General features: G+C 43.4%; 1 protein-coding gene across 6 annotated transcripts in view; it reads left to right on the top strand.

Moving 5' to 3' along the window:
• The window catches only part of adcy5 (adenylate cyclase 5), a 405,848-nt gene that overhangs the window by 49,619 nt on the left and 339,770 nt on the right, over window positions 1–16,459 (top strand). The gene's annotated exons all lie outside the window — the stretch shown is intronic.

Below are 16,459 nucleotides of genomic sequence, written 5' to 3'. Positions count from 1 at the left end.
TCTCTTTTTTCTCTCTCTCTCTCTCTTTTTCTCTCTCTCTCTTTTTCTCTCTCTCTCTTTTTCTCTCTCTCTCTCTTTCTCTCTCTCTCTCTTTTTCTCCTCTCTCTCTTTTTCTCTCTCTCTCTCTTTTCTCTCTCTCTTTTTTCTCTCTCTCTCTCTTTTTTCTTTCTCTCTCTTTTTTCTCTCCTCTCTCTCTCTCTCTTTTTTCTCTCTCTCTCTCTCTTTTTTCTCTCTCTCTCTCTCTTTTCTCTCTCTCTCTTTCTCTCTCTCTCTCTCTCTCTCTTTTCTCTCTCTCTCTCTCTCTTTTCTCTCTCTCTTTCTCTCTTTTCTCTCTCTCTCTCTCTCTCTCTTTTTTCTCTCTCTCTCTTTTTTCTCTCTCTCTCTTTTTCTCTCTCTCTCTCTTTTCTCTCTCTCTCTCTCTCTTTTTCTCTCTCTCTCTTTCTTTCTCTCTCTCTCTTTTCTCTCTCTCTTTTTCTTTCTCTCTCTCTCTTTTTTCTCTCTCTCTCTCTTTTTTCTCTCTCTCTCTCTTTTTTCTCTCTCTCTCTCTCTCTTTTCTCTCTCTCTCTCTCTCTTTTTTCTCTCTCTCTCTCTTTTTTTCTCTCTCTCTCTCTCTCTCTCTCTCTCTATCTGATGAGAGAGCAGCCCTATGCTCTGATAAGACTGGCAACTTTACCATTTATCTCTTCATTTACATGACAAAGTTTATGGTCGTTGGTAAACCCCCCCCCCCCCCCCCCCGCCAGGATGTTGACAGTGGAGGATTCAGCAATGATGATGCCATTGAATATCAAGGGAACAATGTTTGGATTTTCTCTTGTTAGAGATGGTCATTGCCTGGTGATTGAGCGTGACGAAAGTTATTTGTTGCTTATCAGTCGATCCTGGTTATTGTTCAGGTCTTGCTGCATAAGGACACAATCGCAGAATTGCTATCGTGCAGAAGGAGGTCGTTAGCCCTACCGTGTCCACATGTGCATTTTAAATTAGTTTAAATCTCTTGCCTTTCCCAGGAACCCTGCACATTCTTTCTATTTAAATAATCACTTAATGCCTTCTTGAATGCCTCAGTTGAACCTGACACCATACTTCTAGCAGTGTCTAACTACTCATTATGTGAAAAGTCTTTTTTCTCATCTCTTATTGCTTCTTTTGCAAAATACTTTAAAACTTTGCCCTCTAGATTTTGCTCCATTTAGGAACAGGAACAGCTTATTTTTATTGACAAACTGAATGTGGATATCCCCTCCCTACCTCCCCACCTACACCCTCTCCACCTATCTTCTTTACTCTCCATCTTCGGTCCGCCTCCCCCTCTCTCCCTATTTATTCCAGTTCCCTCTCCCCATCCCCATCTCTGATGAAGGGTCTAGACCCGAAACGTCAGCTTTTGTGCTCCTGAGATGCTGCTTGGCCTGCTGTGTTCATCCAGCCTCACATTTTATTATCTTGGAATCTCCAGCATCTGCAGTTCCCATTATCTCTCGTGGATATTGCAGACTGGGCCAGCATTTATTGCCCATCCCTAGTAGTTCTTGAGAAGCTGGTGGTGAGCTGCCTCTTTAACAATTGCAATCCATGTAAACAGACTCACAGTGCTGTTAGATGGTTGTGGTTGTGGGTTTGGAAGGTGCTGTCGAAGGAACTTTGGTGAATTTCTACTCTGTATTCACAAATTGTACATAGCACTGCTAGTAAGCATTGGTGGTGGAGGGATGTTTATGGATGTAGTGCCAATCAAGTGGGCTATTTTGTCATAAATGGTGTCAAGCTTCTTGAATGTTGTTGGAGCTGCTCTCATCCAGGAAAGTGGGGAATATTCCATCACCCTTCTGACTTGTAGCTTGGCCTTGTCTACTTTGTCCAGACCCATTATGATTTGGAAACTTCTGTCAAGTTTTCTCTTACCATGCTCCTCTCTAAGAAAAGCAATTCCAAATTTTCCAATCTTCCCTCATAGCTGAAGTTTCTCATTTCTAGATATGGACTGCTTCATTGTTTGAGGAGTAATGACCGGTCCTGAACATGGTGCAATCCACACTTTCTGACCCTATGGTCACTGTGCATTTGTGGTAATGACCATAGGGGAATTGAGTAAAAGTTTGAAATGGAAAGATATCAGAGTTATAGACGTATATTGGACTAACAGACCAGCTTTTCCCAAGAACCAGTACAGGCATAATGGAATGAATGGCCTTCTTCTGTGTTTTACGACTTTGTAATAAGATGTTGAGTAAGGGTGCAGAATCAGAAAATATCTTGCTGCCTAGTACTGAGATTTCTTGCTCTGAAAAAAAACTCTTTTATGTTCTAAGTGAATCTAGAAAATCTTCAGTCCTGTCAGAATCAGCACTGCATGGATATTAGAATCCTTCCAGATTGCTCAAGAAACAAGGCACATCATGTTCTCTTTGAAACCATTTAAATTCAGACATTTTATTTGCAATCTCATGACTGAAAAATAAATAATGGATCACTTAAAGTCAGTACTTGGTTAGTGAGTGAGTTCTGTTGTTTGGCTTTAGTTGTGGAAATGTTAAGTACTTTTAATGATATTTGAAAACTTCCCTAAGGAGTTTTTTTTCAATCCATGTATGTTGTCATTCTGGGCTTTGGTGGTTTGTGTTTATTGGCCATGGATCAAGAATACAACTGGGCTTCGTTTTGACTTTGTGCATGGAACAGGGGTCTCCTTTAGGAACTTAACAATGCCAATCCTGAGTGGTGGAATTTATCTGGATTTGAATCCTCTCTCTTGCTCCTTGGCGCTTTCAAAATGGCCTCAAAAGGCCAGGTGTTGGCTCCCAGTCAAGCAAAGCCTAATTTTAAAATCCTCGTACTCATTTTCAAATCCATCTCTGACCGTATTTCCCCTCCCCTGCCGCTTATTCCCTGCAGGTTCATGACCATCGAACCCCCATCTCTGCACTCCTCCAATGTCTTTTGACCATCCATGATTTTAATTGTTTAATCATTGGTAATCATGTCTCCGGATGCTGTGGCTCTGGAGTCTTTGAAATGTCATTTTTAAAAATTCTCTGGTTTTTAAAATCTTCCTTTAAGATACTGCTTAATGCTTATCTTTTCTGACCAAACATTTGCCCATGTGCCCTAGTATTTCATAAGGGACTCAATGTTAGAGTTTGCTCTGTGACATTCCATTACAACACCTTTGAGCATGTTATTACTTTAAAGGTGTGATGTAAAACTAAGGTGTTATTGTTGCTGACATAATATCAGAAGAAGATTGAATGTAAAATATGGATACAATTCTAAAGGGAGTGCAGAAGCAGAGGAAGCTGGCTAGATTTGTGCACAGATTATCGAAGGTGGCAGAATGGGTGAAGTGACATTTAAGGAAAGCAGACTGTGTCCCTGGCTTTGTTAATAGGACCCGGTGGAAGAGCAAGTAGGTGATGTTGATCTTGTACAAGATACTTGTTAAATCTCAGCTGGACTATTGTGTACAGTTGTGGGTGCCACATTATAGGAAAGATCTGAATAGATTGGAGGCAGCACAGAAGCATTTTATAAAAATAGTTCCAGGAATGAGAAACCTCAGTTAGGAGGATAGATTGAAGAAATTGGGGCTGTTCTCCTTGGAGAGAAGACTCAGAGGTTATCAATAGGGATTTTCAACATCATGGGCAGACTGGACGCAACAGCTGGGGAGAAACTGTTTCTGCTCATAAAAGAAAATAGAACAAGAGGCCAAAAATTTAAAGTGATGTGCAAATGAAGCAAGGGTGACATGAGAAAAAAACGTTCTCATGCATTCGGTAGTTAGGATATGAGATGCATTGCTTGGAAATGTGGTGGAGGCAGGTTCAGTTGAGGCATACCAGATTTCATTGGATAGAAACAGTGTGCAGTGATACGGGGAAAAGGCAGAAGATTGGCACTACGTAATAGAATCATAGAATCTCTACAGTGTGGAAGGAGGCCATTCAAGTTCACACTGACCTCCAAAGAACATCCTGCCCAACCCACAACTCTACCTTATCCCTGCATTTCTACATCCCTGCACACTACGGGCAATTTAGCATGGCCAATGCACCTAACCTGCACATCTTTGGATTGTAGGAGGAACCCGGAGCATCTGGAGGAAACGCATGCAGACGCGGGGAGAATGTGCAATCTGCACACAAACAGTTGGCCCAAGAATGGAATGAAGCCCAGGTCCCTGGCACTGTGAGGTAGCAGTACAAACCACTGAGCCTCTGTGCTGCCCTGAAGTGGTGCCGATACAGTGGGCCAAATGAATCCTATGATGGCACTCAAAGTATGAGAATTCAGAAAACAGGACGGACAGAAAGAGTGGTGGTTAAGTCCTCAGTCTCACGAAGGTGACGTGTGTCAATCCTGTGGAACGGTGAAGGAGCTACAAACTAAAATACTTTGGGAAGGTGTCTCTGATGAAATAAAAGTCTAATTTAGAGACTCCCCCTTCCTAGCAAGGTTAATGTATGGAAAAGTACTGAATGACTTTTTGAAGAGAATAAGGGATCTATTTTAACTTTCTGTTGACAAACAGGATTTTGTTGTTTTCAAAGGTTTGGCCTCATGTAAATTTGGTGAACTGCAGGGGAAATGCAATTTAAATACCATTGTGCGTTCAGAATTCAATGATCAGGCTGATTTGTAGCAGTTCAAAAAGCAGTTCACCACCAGTTTCCGAAGGGTAATTGGGAATGGTCAATAACACTGACCTTGATCCTTAACCAATCTTCATCTCAAGAATGAATTTTTTAAAAATCCCTTGCCCGCAGACAGCTGTGTGATATTTCATCAACACCTTCATGAAAGGCAGTTTGTGAAGCTCAAAGTTTTGTCAAATTCTCAGTAATCTCTGTCATTGAATCAGAAACCTTCAGTTCATTCAAACCTCTGCTGCTCATTTCTTAACTTGCACCATCTATGAACCTCTGTTCTTTCTCAACTCACTCTGGCAACACTGCACTCATACCTCTGCTACACTGTGGTCCACAAATATTTTGTGTCGGGGGTCTCATTCATTAATTAGTGGTGCCTCTCTTCCGGCATTGCAGCATTTCAGAGAGAACTGAAAATCATAGAGAATCAGAGAGACATAGAGCATGGAAACAGACCATATGGCCCAACCACTTCATGCCAACAATAATCCCAAACTAGACTAGTTCCAAGATAACAATGTGTGAAGCTGGATGAACACAGCAGGCCAAGCAGCATCTCAGGAGCACAAAAGCTGACGTTTCGGGCCTAGCTGATGAAGGGTCTAGGCCCGAAACGTCAGCTTTTGTGCTCCTGAGATGCTGCTTGGCCTGCTGTGTTCATCCAGCTTCACACTTTGTTATCTTGGATTCTCCAGCATCTGCCATTATCACTAAACTAGTTCCACCTGCTTGCACTCACTGGCTGTAAAACATTTTGTAATGTTCCAAGATTGTGAAGGATGCTATATAAGTGCAAGTCTTTCTTTTTTGTGGTTGTTTTACTGCAACACTGCTGATCACTGGAGTGTTGGAAATTGGAGCCTTTGCTTGTTATTTCACTGTAAGGTGTGGATGTTGTGAATGGGTTAGACAAAAGACAGGCACCCCTCGCTAGCCTCATATGACGCTCCCCCACCCCCAGTGTAGGTCAACAGCATTGATCTGTCCTATAGATAAAAGCAACAAGTCACCCTGTCGGAATACATGATTAACGTGGCAATCAATTACCAAGGAGACCAGGTCAGCAGAGATTGCACAGCGACCAGCACATCCAGCAGTGCACCTGGTTGGCATGACAACAGGCTAATACTGAGGGCGTTGTTTGAAGAAAATGGCAAAATAAGAAGGCCAGCGTGGGAAGCGAGGCCAACAGACAAGAGATTAAAGAGAAAGTGAGAGGTGGAATCCATTCGAGCTGAACGGGCCATGAAAATGAGCGGCAAATGTAGCTGACCTAAAGAAACTCCATTTTGGGTCATGAAATCCTCAGCAGAAACTGATGGGAGGAATTGATCATGAAAGCGCTGATGGAGAAGGCCATTCAGTTCAACTAGTCCGTGCCAGTATTTATTCCTCCTTAATTCCCCCTCATGGGCTTCAGATCGATATGACAGGTCGGGACAACATTGAGGGCTGAAGGGCCTGTACTGTGCTGTAATGTTCTATGTTCTATGTTAATAGTCTCCTCCCACCCCTTTTCAGCTAACGCCATCAATTTATCCTTCTGTGCCTTTAGATCATTAAATGTAGTAGCAGTTGTAGGCCATTCTGTGCATCATGTCTGGTCTGCATTCCTTTCACCCAATGTGTTTATCCAGTTGGCCCTTAACCGCTTGGTGACTCAGCTAGATGAGCAGAGAGATCTTGGTGTCCATGTACACAGATCCTTGAAAGTTGCCACCCAGGTTGACAGGGCTGTTAAGAAGGCATACAGTGTTTTAGCTTTTATTAATACAGGGATTGAGTTCCGGAACCAAGAGGTTATGCTGCAGCTGTACAAAACTCTGGTGTGGCCGCACTTGGAGTATTGCGTACAGTTCTGGTCACTGCATTATAAGAAGGATGTGGAAGCTTTGGAAAGGGTGCAGAGGAGATTTACTAGGATGTTGCCTGGTATGGAGGGAAGGTCTTACAAGGAAAGGCTGAAGGACTTGAGGCTGTTTTCATTAGAGAGAAGAAGGTTGAGAGGTGACTTAATTGAGACATATAAAATAATCAGAGGGTTAGATAGGGTGGATAGGGAGAGCCTTTTTCCTAGGATGGTGACGGCGAGCACGAGGGGGCGTAGCTTTAAATTGAGGGGTGAAAGATATAGGACAGATGTCAGAGGTAATTTCTTTACTCAGAGTAGTAAGTGAATGGAACGCTTTGCCTGCAACGGTAGTAGATTCGGCAACTTTAAGTACATTTAAGTCATCATTGGACAAGCATATGGACGTACATGGAATAGTGTAGGTTAGATGGGCTTCAGAACGGTATGACAGGTTGGCACAACATCAAGGGCCGAAGGGCCTGTACTGTGCAGTAATGTTCTATCTGTCTATATTCTACTCCAAGTGTCAGCAAATTCTATATTGTCACCACTTGTAGGACCACTAGGCATAGGAGCAGAAGCAGGCCATTCAGCTCATCAATTCTGCTCTGCCATTCAATGGGATAATGGTTGATCTGTTAATTCTGAACTCCTCTTTCCTGCCTTTTCCCCCATTCCCTTATTGATTAAAAATCTGTCTGTCTCAGCTTTGAGTATAATCAATGAAACAGCACTGACAGCCCTCTACTTTAAAGAATTTCATGGGGGTGAGAGGAGCTGGGGATGAAGGGAGGTGGGAGTGAGAGGATGGGGGTTAAGGGGAGCTGGGGTTGAATGGAGCTGAGGGAGAGGGGAGCTGGGGCTGAGGGGAGTTGAGTGAGGGGAGCTGGGATGAGGGCAGCTAAGATTGTGAGGAGTTGGAGCTGAGGCGAACTAAAACAGAAGTCAGGTAAAATAGTTTACTTAAGAAGCTATATTGTTCTGGATAAAAGCCAAGAAGTGAATCATCTTGTTCTATCTCAAAGGAAATAAAAGTTTCCAGCTGATCTTGAAAGTTTTTAATCTCTCCTTTCCACATTTTAATTAACCACAACGGCGGGGAGGCTGGGGGGAGGGGGATTAACAGACTCATAAGAAATGATATCTAAACATTCAAATACACACATTCATTCAATTATATACACACACTCAAATACACAGTAACACTTCCACACGCTAAAATGTACACACTCATTTAATATATACACGCCACTGAAATATACATACATATATAAACTCACCATATACATATTCACAAATATATATTGTTAGAGATTCCCATGCACTCATATAAACTCATTCATGCTTCACACATATTCACAAATACACATTCACATCCACTCACAATAGCAGGCATACCCATAGGGATGTGATAGCGTCGTGGTATTATTACTGGACTGTTAATCCAGAGATCCAGGTAACGTTCTGGGGACCCGGGTTTGAATCTCACCATGGAAGATGGTGGAATTTGAATTCAATAAATATCTGGAATTAAGAATCTAACAATGACCGTGAATCCATTACCGATTATCAGGATAAACCCATCTGGTCCACTAATGTCCTACTGCCATCCTTACCTGGTTTGGCCTAAATATGACTCCAGACCCACGGCAATGTGGTTGACTCTTAACTGTCCTCTGGGAAATTATGGAAAGACAATAAATACTGCATAGCCAGTGACGCCTCTCATCCTGTGAATGAATAAAGGAAAAAAAAATTAGACATGTTACATGCACAGTCACTCATGGAGACATACTTGCACACCCACGCTCACTTATTCATCCCGTTACAAAGACTCATACATTCACTCAATTATGCACACAGACTTATTCACAATTCATGCACTTTCTCATGTATATACATACAGAGTAATAAGAAAGGTTTTTCTCTGATTATTGATTCATTACACCAATTTGTCTCCCTATTGTTGCTACCAGTCATTGGGGTCTAGGTGTATTGATAATGCAACAGTAAGGTCGGGTTTTGCATCATTGGAAGAGTGTCACTGGAATCCGGGCTACAGTCATGAACCACGTTCTGGTTCAATATCATTAACTGGGGTGTGCCAGCTCAATATTCATTCAAACAGAGATTTGTAGACTACTTAATCAAGTGAATTTATAATTCAGAGAGCAGCCTGTGGAGAGCGAGAGTGTCTAATGTATTTGCAGTTTCTTATTAAAAGATAATAATATTAAAATCTTGCGTGAAGGCCCTGATGTAGGATTAAAGAGGACTGTGTTTAATTTGCTGGAATTCTTGAAAAATAGTATAATGGTTATGTATTACATGGATGATTGCCTTCATAGAGTTCAACAGTCTAAAAAAAATTCTTGGCAAGAAAATGTTTTGAAAAGAACAAATTTTATTGCCCAACAAACAGCACACTTGATTGGCACCTTCAAGATTCACTGCCGTTTACCACCTATGCTCAGTGGCAGCATTTTGTTCACCCTACAAGAGGTACTGCAACAATTTGTCAAGCGCACCTTCCAAACCTAAATCTCAACTACCTAGCATGACAAAGGCAGCAGATACGTGGGACCACCACTAGCAAGTTCCTGTCAAAGCCAGACAACATCCTGTCTTAGAAATATAGAAAATAGGAGCAGAAATAGACTATTCTTCCCTTTGAGGCTGCTGTGCCATTCAATATGATTATCCAACACAGAACCCTGTTCCCATTTTTGCCCTATACATTGCCGTTCCTTCACTGACACTAGATGTACCTACAAAGAAGGTATACCAGCTAGACAAGAGCCTGGTTCGGCCACAGTTGGAGTACTGTGTCCAGTTGTGGTCACCTCATTACAAGAAAGATGTGGAGGCATTGGAAAAGGTGCAGAGGAGATTTACCGGGATGTTGCCTGGACTGGAGGGGAGGTCTTACAAGGAAAGGTTTTGAGAGAGCTAGGGCTTTTCTCTTTAGAATGACGAAGGATGAGAGGTGACTTGATAGAGGTGTACAAAATGATCAGAGATAGACAGAGTAGATAGAGTAGACAGCCAGAGAATTTTTCCTAGTTGAAGGTGGCTATTACGAGAGGGGATAGTTTTTAAAGTGAGTGGAGGTACATACAGGGGAGACATCAGAGGTAGGTTCTTTACTCAGAGTGGTAAGGGTGTGGAATGCATTGCCAGACAGGGTAGTGGAGTCGACCTCATTAGGGGCATTTAACCGGCTATTAGGTAGGGATATGGATGATCGTATAAGGTAGGGGGTGGAGGTTAGAGAGACCTTAGGATTAAGGCAAAAGATCGGCGCAACATCATTGGACGAAGGGCCTGTACTGTGCTGTACTGTTCTCTGTTCTAAAAAAGAACTGCAGCAATTCAAGAAGGCAGCATACTAAAATCTTTTCAAGGGCAACTAAAGATGGGCAAGAAATGCTGGCTGCGCCAGCAATGCCCTCATCTCCAAATGAAAAAGACATCATTAGCGGTGATGGAAATATTTATGTGTAAATAGACAATTATATGCATATGACAGGCAGGAAATGTAAGAGCCAAAATGGTAGCTGTAAACTGACATGGAAGGAGAAATGTGGACAGCAGTGAGAAGGAAGGCAGTGTTTGAGCCCTGGAGGGCGTGTTGCCACGTAGGGCTAGATGAGATTGGAAAGAAACTTTAAGGGATTTGCAGTAAGGAAGAAGATTTGCATTTACATTGTATCATTCACAACATTAATACATCACAAAGTGCTTCACAATGACTGCTGTCTCTTTTACTATGGAAGGAAAATGGAACAGCCAATCTCTGCACAGTAAGATCCCACAAACAGTAATGCAATAATAACTTCACAGCCTGTTTCAGTTGCTGTTGAATAAGGTTTTAAAAACTGGCAAGGACATTTAGGACAGTCGCCCTTGCCCCTTCCTTAAAGTGCAGTGATATCTTTTGCGTTTATTTAAGAGGGCAGGTAAGGCTGAGGTTACAGTCTCCAAGGAAAACCAAATTTAAACAAAAACTTAAATTCACATGTAGGAGGGAGTGGGTTAACCGATGGACACTGTGAAGGATCAAAAACAAAGGAGAGCTGAATGTGGCTGTTGGAGATAACCCATGATAGTTCCATGTGCCAGTTGTGTCAAGCCCCAGTTCCATTAAGGTCACTCAAGAGTATATTTTGATGATGGAATGTCAAGCAAAGAGTCATAGGAAACAGACAGACTAAGGTTTGAGGGCTGAATCCTGCTGCTCATTCATATCCTCCTTACATAACATAAAGTGGTTAGTGATGTTGAAGTCTGGCGATCTAAACATTTATTTTTAGTTCCAAAACAGCCCTTACTTTTAGCATTTACAATTGGAGTTTAATTTTCCTGATTCAGTTTTGCTGAGCGTTAATGGTATAATTACGAAGCACAGGATTCTTGTATCCAGGCACAGTAGTGATGTAGTGATGTCCTTCCCAAAATCCACAAACCCACCTGCCCTTGTCGACCTATTGTCTCCGCCTGCTCCTGCCCCACCAAACTCATCTCCACCTACCTGGACTCCATTTTCTCCCCCTTGGTCCAGGAACTCCCTACCTATGTCCGTGACACCACCCATGCCCTCCACCTCCTCCAGAACTTCTAATTCTCTGGTCCCCAACACCTCATTTTCACCATGGACGTCCAGTCCCTATACACCTGCATTCCCCATGCAGATGGCCTAAAGGCCCTCCTATTCTTCCTGTCCCGCAGACCCGACCAGTCCCCCTCCACCGACACCCTCATCCGCCTAGCTGAACTTGTCCTCACCCTCAACAACTTCTCTTTCGATTCCTCCCACTTCCTACAGACAAAGGGGGTGGCCATGGGTACCCGTATGGGCCCAAGCTATGCCTGCCTCTTTGTAGGTTATGTGGAACAGTCCCTCTTTCGCACCTATACTGGCCCTGAACCCCACCTTTTCCTCTGTTACATTGATGACTGTATCGGCGCTGCCTCGTGCTCCCAAGAGGAGCTCAAACAGTTCGTCCACTTCACCAACACCTTCCACCCCAACCTTAAGTTCACCTGGACCATCTCCAACACATCCCTCACCTTCCTGGACCTCTCTGTCTCCATCTCAGGAAACCAGCTAGAAACCAATGTCCATTTCAAGCCCACCGACTCCCACAGCTACCTGGAATAAACCTCCTCCCACCCACCTTCCTGCAAAAATCCAATCCCCTATTCCCAATTCCTTTGCCTCCGCGACATCTGCTCCCAGGATGAGGCATTCCACTCCTGTACATCCCAGATGTCCTCGTTCTTCAAGGATCGCAACTTGCCCCCCCACAGTGGTCGAGAACGCCCTCGACTGTGTCTCCCACATTTCCCGCACCTCATTCCTCACACCCCGCCCCCGCAATAACTGCTAAAAGAGAATCCCCCTAGTCCTCACATACCACCCCACCAACCTCCAGATACAATGCATCATCCGCCGACACTTCTGCCATCTACATCCAACTCCACCACGAAAGACATTTTTCCAACTCCACCCTTGTCTGCCTTCCAGAGAGACCACTCTATCCGCGACTCCCTTGTCCGCTCCACACTCCCCTCCAACCCCAGCACACCCGGCACTTTCCCCTGCAACCACAGGAAGTGCTACACTTGCCCCTACATCTCCTCCCTCACCCCCATCCCAGACCCCAAGATGACATTCCACATCAAGCAGATGTTCACCTGCACATCCACCAATGTGGTATACTGCATCCGCTGTACCTGGTGTGGCTACCTCTACATTGGGGAAACCAAGCAGAGGCTTGGGGACAACTTTGCAGAACACCTACGCTCGGTTCTGAATAAACAACTGCACCTCCCAGTCGTGAACCATTTCAACTCCCCCTCCCATTCCTTAGACGACATGTCTATTCTGGGCCTCCTGCAGTGCCATAATGATGCCACGTTTAGATTGCAGGAACAGCAACTCATATTCCGCTTGGGAACCCTGCAGCCCAATGGTATCAATGTGGATTTCACCAGCTTCAAAATCTCCCCTCCCCCCACTGCATCCCAAAACCAGCCCAACTCGTCCCCGCCTGCCTGACCTGTTCTTCCTCTCACATATTCCCTCCTCCCACCTCAAACCGCACCTCCATTTCCTACCTACTAACCTCATCCCCCCCCCCCCCCCCCCCCCGCCTTGGCCTGTCTGTCCTCCCCGGACTGACCTATCCCCTCCCTGCCTCCCCACCCATACTCTCCTCTCCACCTATCTTCTCCTCTACCCATCTTTGGTCCGCCTCCCCCTCTCTCCCTATTTATTTCAGAATCCTCTCCCTATCCCCCTTTTCTGATGAAGAGTCTACGCCTGAAACGTCAGCTTTTGTACTCCAAAGATGCTGCTTGGCCTGCTGTGTTCATCCGGCTCCACACTTTGTTATCACAGTAGTGATGTCTTTTAGTTTAAATTATTAGCCTTTTCTCACTTGCTTTGTTGGTGTGGCTTAGTTGGTAGCTCTGTCACCTCTGATTTTTAACCTGTGTGTTTAAACTTCACACTAAGCTCTTGTGCACAAAGTTTATGCTGACACCCACAGTGCCAGTACTTTGGAGGTGCTGCACTGTCAGATGTTGTCTTTCTGTTGTGTCATTGTGCTGAGGCCCCATTGCTCTATTCATGTGGATGTTAAAATTTCCTGTTATATTACAAAGAAGAGCGTTGCACCATCTTGACTTGGAGATACATTCCCATTCCTTCACTGTTGCTGGGTCAAAATCCTGAAACTTCTTTGCTAATGACACCAAGGACTGCAGTGGTACAAGAAGACGACTTGCCACCGCTACCTTCTCGAGGGCAATTAAAATGGACAATTAATGCTGCTTGCCAAGCCAGTGATGCCCACAGCCCATGAATGAACAAAGAAGTGAGAGCCTGCTGATGCAGTTACCAGTGTTTTTGAACACCCAACAAATAGCATTTAAAAATTTCACTGTTGTTTTTGAAAACTTTATGCACACCAGTTGTTGGTCAAGTTTTCCTACTTTACAACACTTCAAAGCTTTCATAGTAACAATGAATCATTGAAAATGGGAGCAGGACTAGGCTATTCAGTCTTTCAAACCTGCTTCACCATTCAATATGAGTGTGGCTTATGATCGAACTCCATTCCAGCTTTATCCCCAAACCCATGAGCCTTTACTTCTTCTTGAAAACAGATAATATTGATGGTGAAGTGCTGTAAGACAGTCAGAGACTAGGAAGTGTGGTATATAAATGTAAGTGCTTCCTTTGAACACAGAAACATACATAGAAATATCGAAGATAGGAGCAGGAGGAGGCCTTTTGGCTCTTTGAGCCTGCTCCGCCATTCTTCACGATCATGGCTAATTGTCTAACTCGGTAGCCTAATCCTGCTCTCTCCCCATAACCTTTGATCCCATTCGCCCCAAGAACTCTGTCTACTTACCTCTTGAATACATGAAAACCAGAAACATTATCTTGTAGTTCAGCAATGACTTTCCTGTGTCATAAAATGCCCCAAAACATTATGAGCAATTGTACTGGTGCATATTGTAGCTGAATTATCTCAAGATTCTCTTTGACCACTCTCCTGGCCGTGCCTCCACATGCTGCCATGCTTAAGCATGGTTCATTTAAAACTTTGCTACATATGCCTCACTTGCATCACATCCTGTACACCTGTGAGCCCTGTGTTCCCTGACCTACATGAGTAGCTCAACATCTTGACTTTAAAATTCTCATTTTTGTTTTCAGTTCCCTGTTCCAGCCCTGCAAATACTCCAGGATATCTGCGCTCAACTAATTCTAACCTATGGAGCATCCCCAATATTTGGTATTGGTGGTTGTGCCTTCTGTGTCCTGGGCCCTGAGCTGTGGAATTTCTGTGTCTTCATTTTTCTCCTTGAAACCTACCTCTTTGACCAGTCTTTTGGTCATCCAATCTTATATCCCAATTGTGTTAATTATGACAGGCCAAATGGTTTTTGGTGGTGTGGCTGAAGGCCCAAGTTTGCATCACCAAGCTTCTGTGAAATACCTTGCGATATTTTATTAACGTCAAGTCAATGTATAAATGCACATTGCTGTTGTTGAGTCAATGAGCTTATTATTCACTTGCAAAGGATCAGACAAAGGGATTTAAACCCCAAGGACTGGGGCATTAAGGCATGAAGAGATTGACTGCCTGTTATTTAAGAGATAAAGTCTTCAGAAATGAAACACCAGAGTTGGAAACAATATTTGATTCTTTGAATTAGAATTTATTTTCCCAGTCAGCCAGAGCTTCCAGTTTATACATTTCAGCTGACAAGCCAATTGTCAGAGGAGGACAAGAAAGGTAAAAGGTTTCAAGTCAAAAATGTTAAGATTATCCAGCACTTCAAGATGATTATATACTTAAGAACAGAAATGAACTTCAAAGGTAAAAAGAGTCTGCATTTGTGAGTTTGACAGTCTATATGAGATATGCCAAGGCAGTATGCACTGAAGGTCAAGTTGACACCACAACATGAATGATGCTGTGTCTCCTACTAATCAAATACAGTACCTGTGCCATCTTGCAAACTGTATGATCTTGTCAGAAAAGCCTTGTTATGCAGGGTAAGATTTTACTGTTTTGCCAGGTTATTCAGCATAAGCTCCACATACAGGCAGAGATTCTAACTGTTGCTACAAAGCAGCGACAGCCATGGCTCAATTTGTAGCACTCTTGACCTGGAGTTGGAAGGTTGTGGGTTCCCAGTTCCTCTGGGACCTGAGCACAAATCTCAAGGGTGATAATTGAATGCTGTCCTGCACTCGTGGAGGTGCCACCTCTCGAATAAAGGCATTAAGCAGAGGTCCTAGCCGCCTATTTTTGATGGATAAGGAAGATCCTATGGCACTATTTCAAGGAAGAAGATGGGGATTTTGCTGTGTGACCTGGTCAGCATTACCAAAGCAGATTATCTGGCTGTTATTACCTGTTTGTGGGAACTTGCTGTACACAAACTGTCCTATTTCCCACATTACAGGATTTTTTTTTCAGAAATACCTAAGCAAAGGGGTCAAGGCTAAATGTGCGCAGTAGATCCTTAATGGTTTTGATTTAACTTTGCATGCCTCCTTTGGCAATATTTGCACTTCTCACTCTAACATCCAAATGTTGGACGGGTGTTCTGATTTCAGATTAATTTGTCTACAGCAACATGAGGGAAAGCTCTGTGCAAATCCACAGGCCAAGAAATTCAAACTGGGAACAAGCCAGCAGCTTAGCCGAAGCGTCAAAATTAAAAAGGGTACTTTGTGACACATAGTGAACAGTAGGGGCAAGTAGAGCATCAGTACTGCCATGGATATGTTTTGAACGGTAGATTCTGTGTAATATAATGAAATAAAGCCCAAAGCTTTATATAGGCAGAGCCTCCAACACTGATCGTCACTAAATTCTACTCCAGTAACTTCAAATGGGCCAGAGTTTCATGGATAGAGATGTTCTAACAAAGCACCAACTGTAGTTCAACAACAAAAACGTGTGTGTCTATATAGTGCTATTGGGATAGTAACTTACACCAGGTGCTTCACACACTGTTACCACATGAAGTTTTGACCAAGGCACAAAGGGAGATATTAGGGTTGTTGCCAACGAACTTGGCAAAGAGTAGCAAGAGAAAGAGGTGGAGAGGGTAAAAGAGGAAATTCCAGAGCTTACAGCCGAGGCAGCTGAAGGCATGGTCACCAATGATGGCACTCAAGAATTGAAGATGGACAGGGATCTGTGAGTGAGTGTTCTCAGTTTGAAGGAGGTTAGGAATTTTAAAACCGTAAAGCACAGAAGCAGAAGTAGGCCATTCAGCTCATTGAGTATGCTTCACCATTCAATGATCATTATTTCCCGTGCCCACGAATATTTCTTTAATTTAAATTTAGGTTCCCTTTAAAAAATGGCTTTTTGCTGCAGTGCCCCTTTAAAGGCCATTTCCTCAGTTAATCAGATTTTCG

Source organism: Stegostoma tigrinum, chromosome 7 (assembly GCF_030684315.1).
Source record: "Stegostoma tigrinum isolate sSteTig4 chromosome 7, sSteTig4.hap1, whole genome shotgun sequence".
Taxonomy (NCBI): Eukaryota; Metazoa; Chordata; class Chondrichthyes; order Orectolobiformes; family Stegostomatidae; genus Stegostoma; species Stegostoma tigrinum.
The sequence above is the reverse complement of the archived record's forward strand: the minus strand, read 5'-3'. Positions and strand labels throughout refer to the sequence as shown.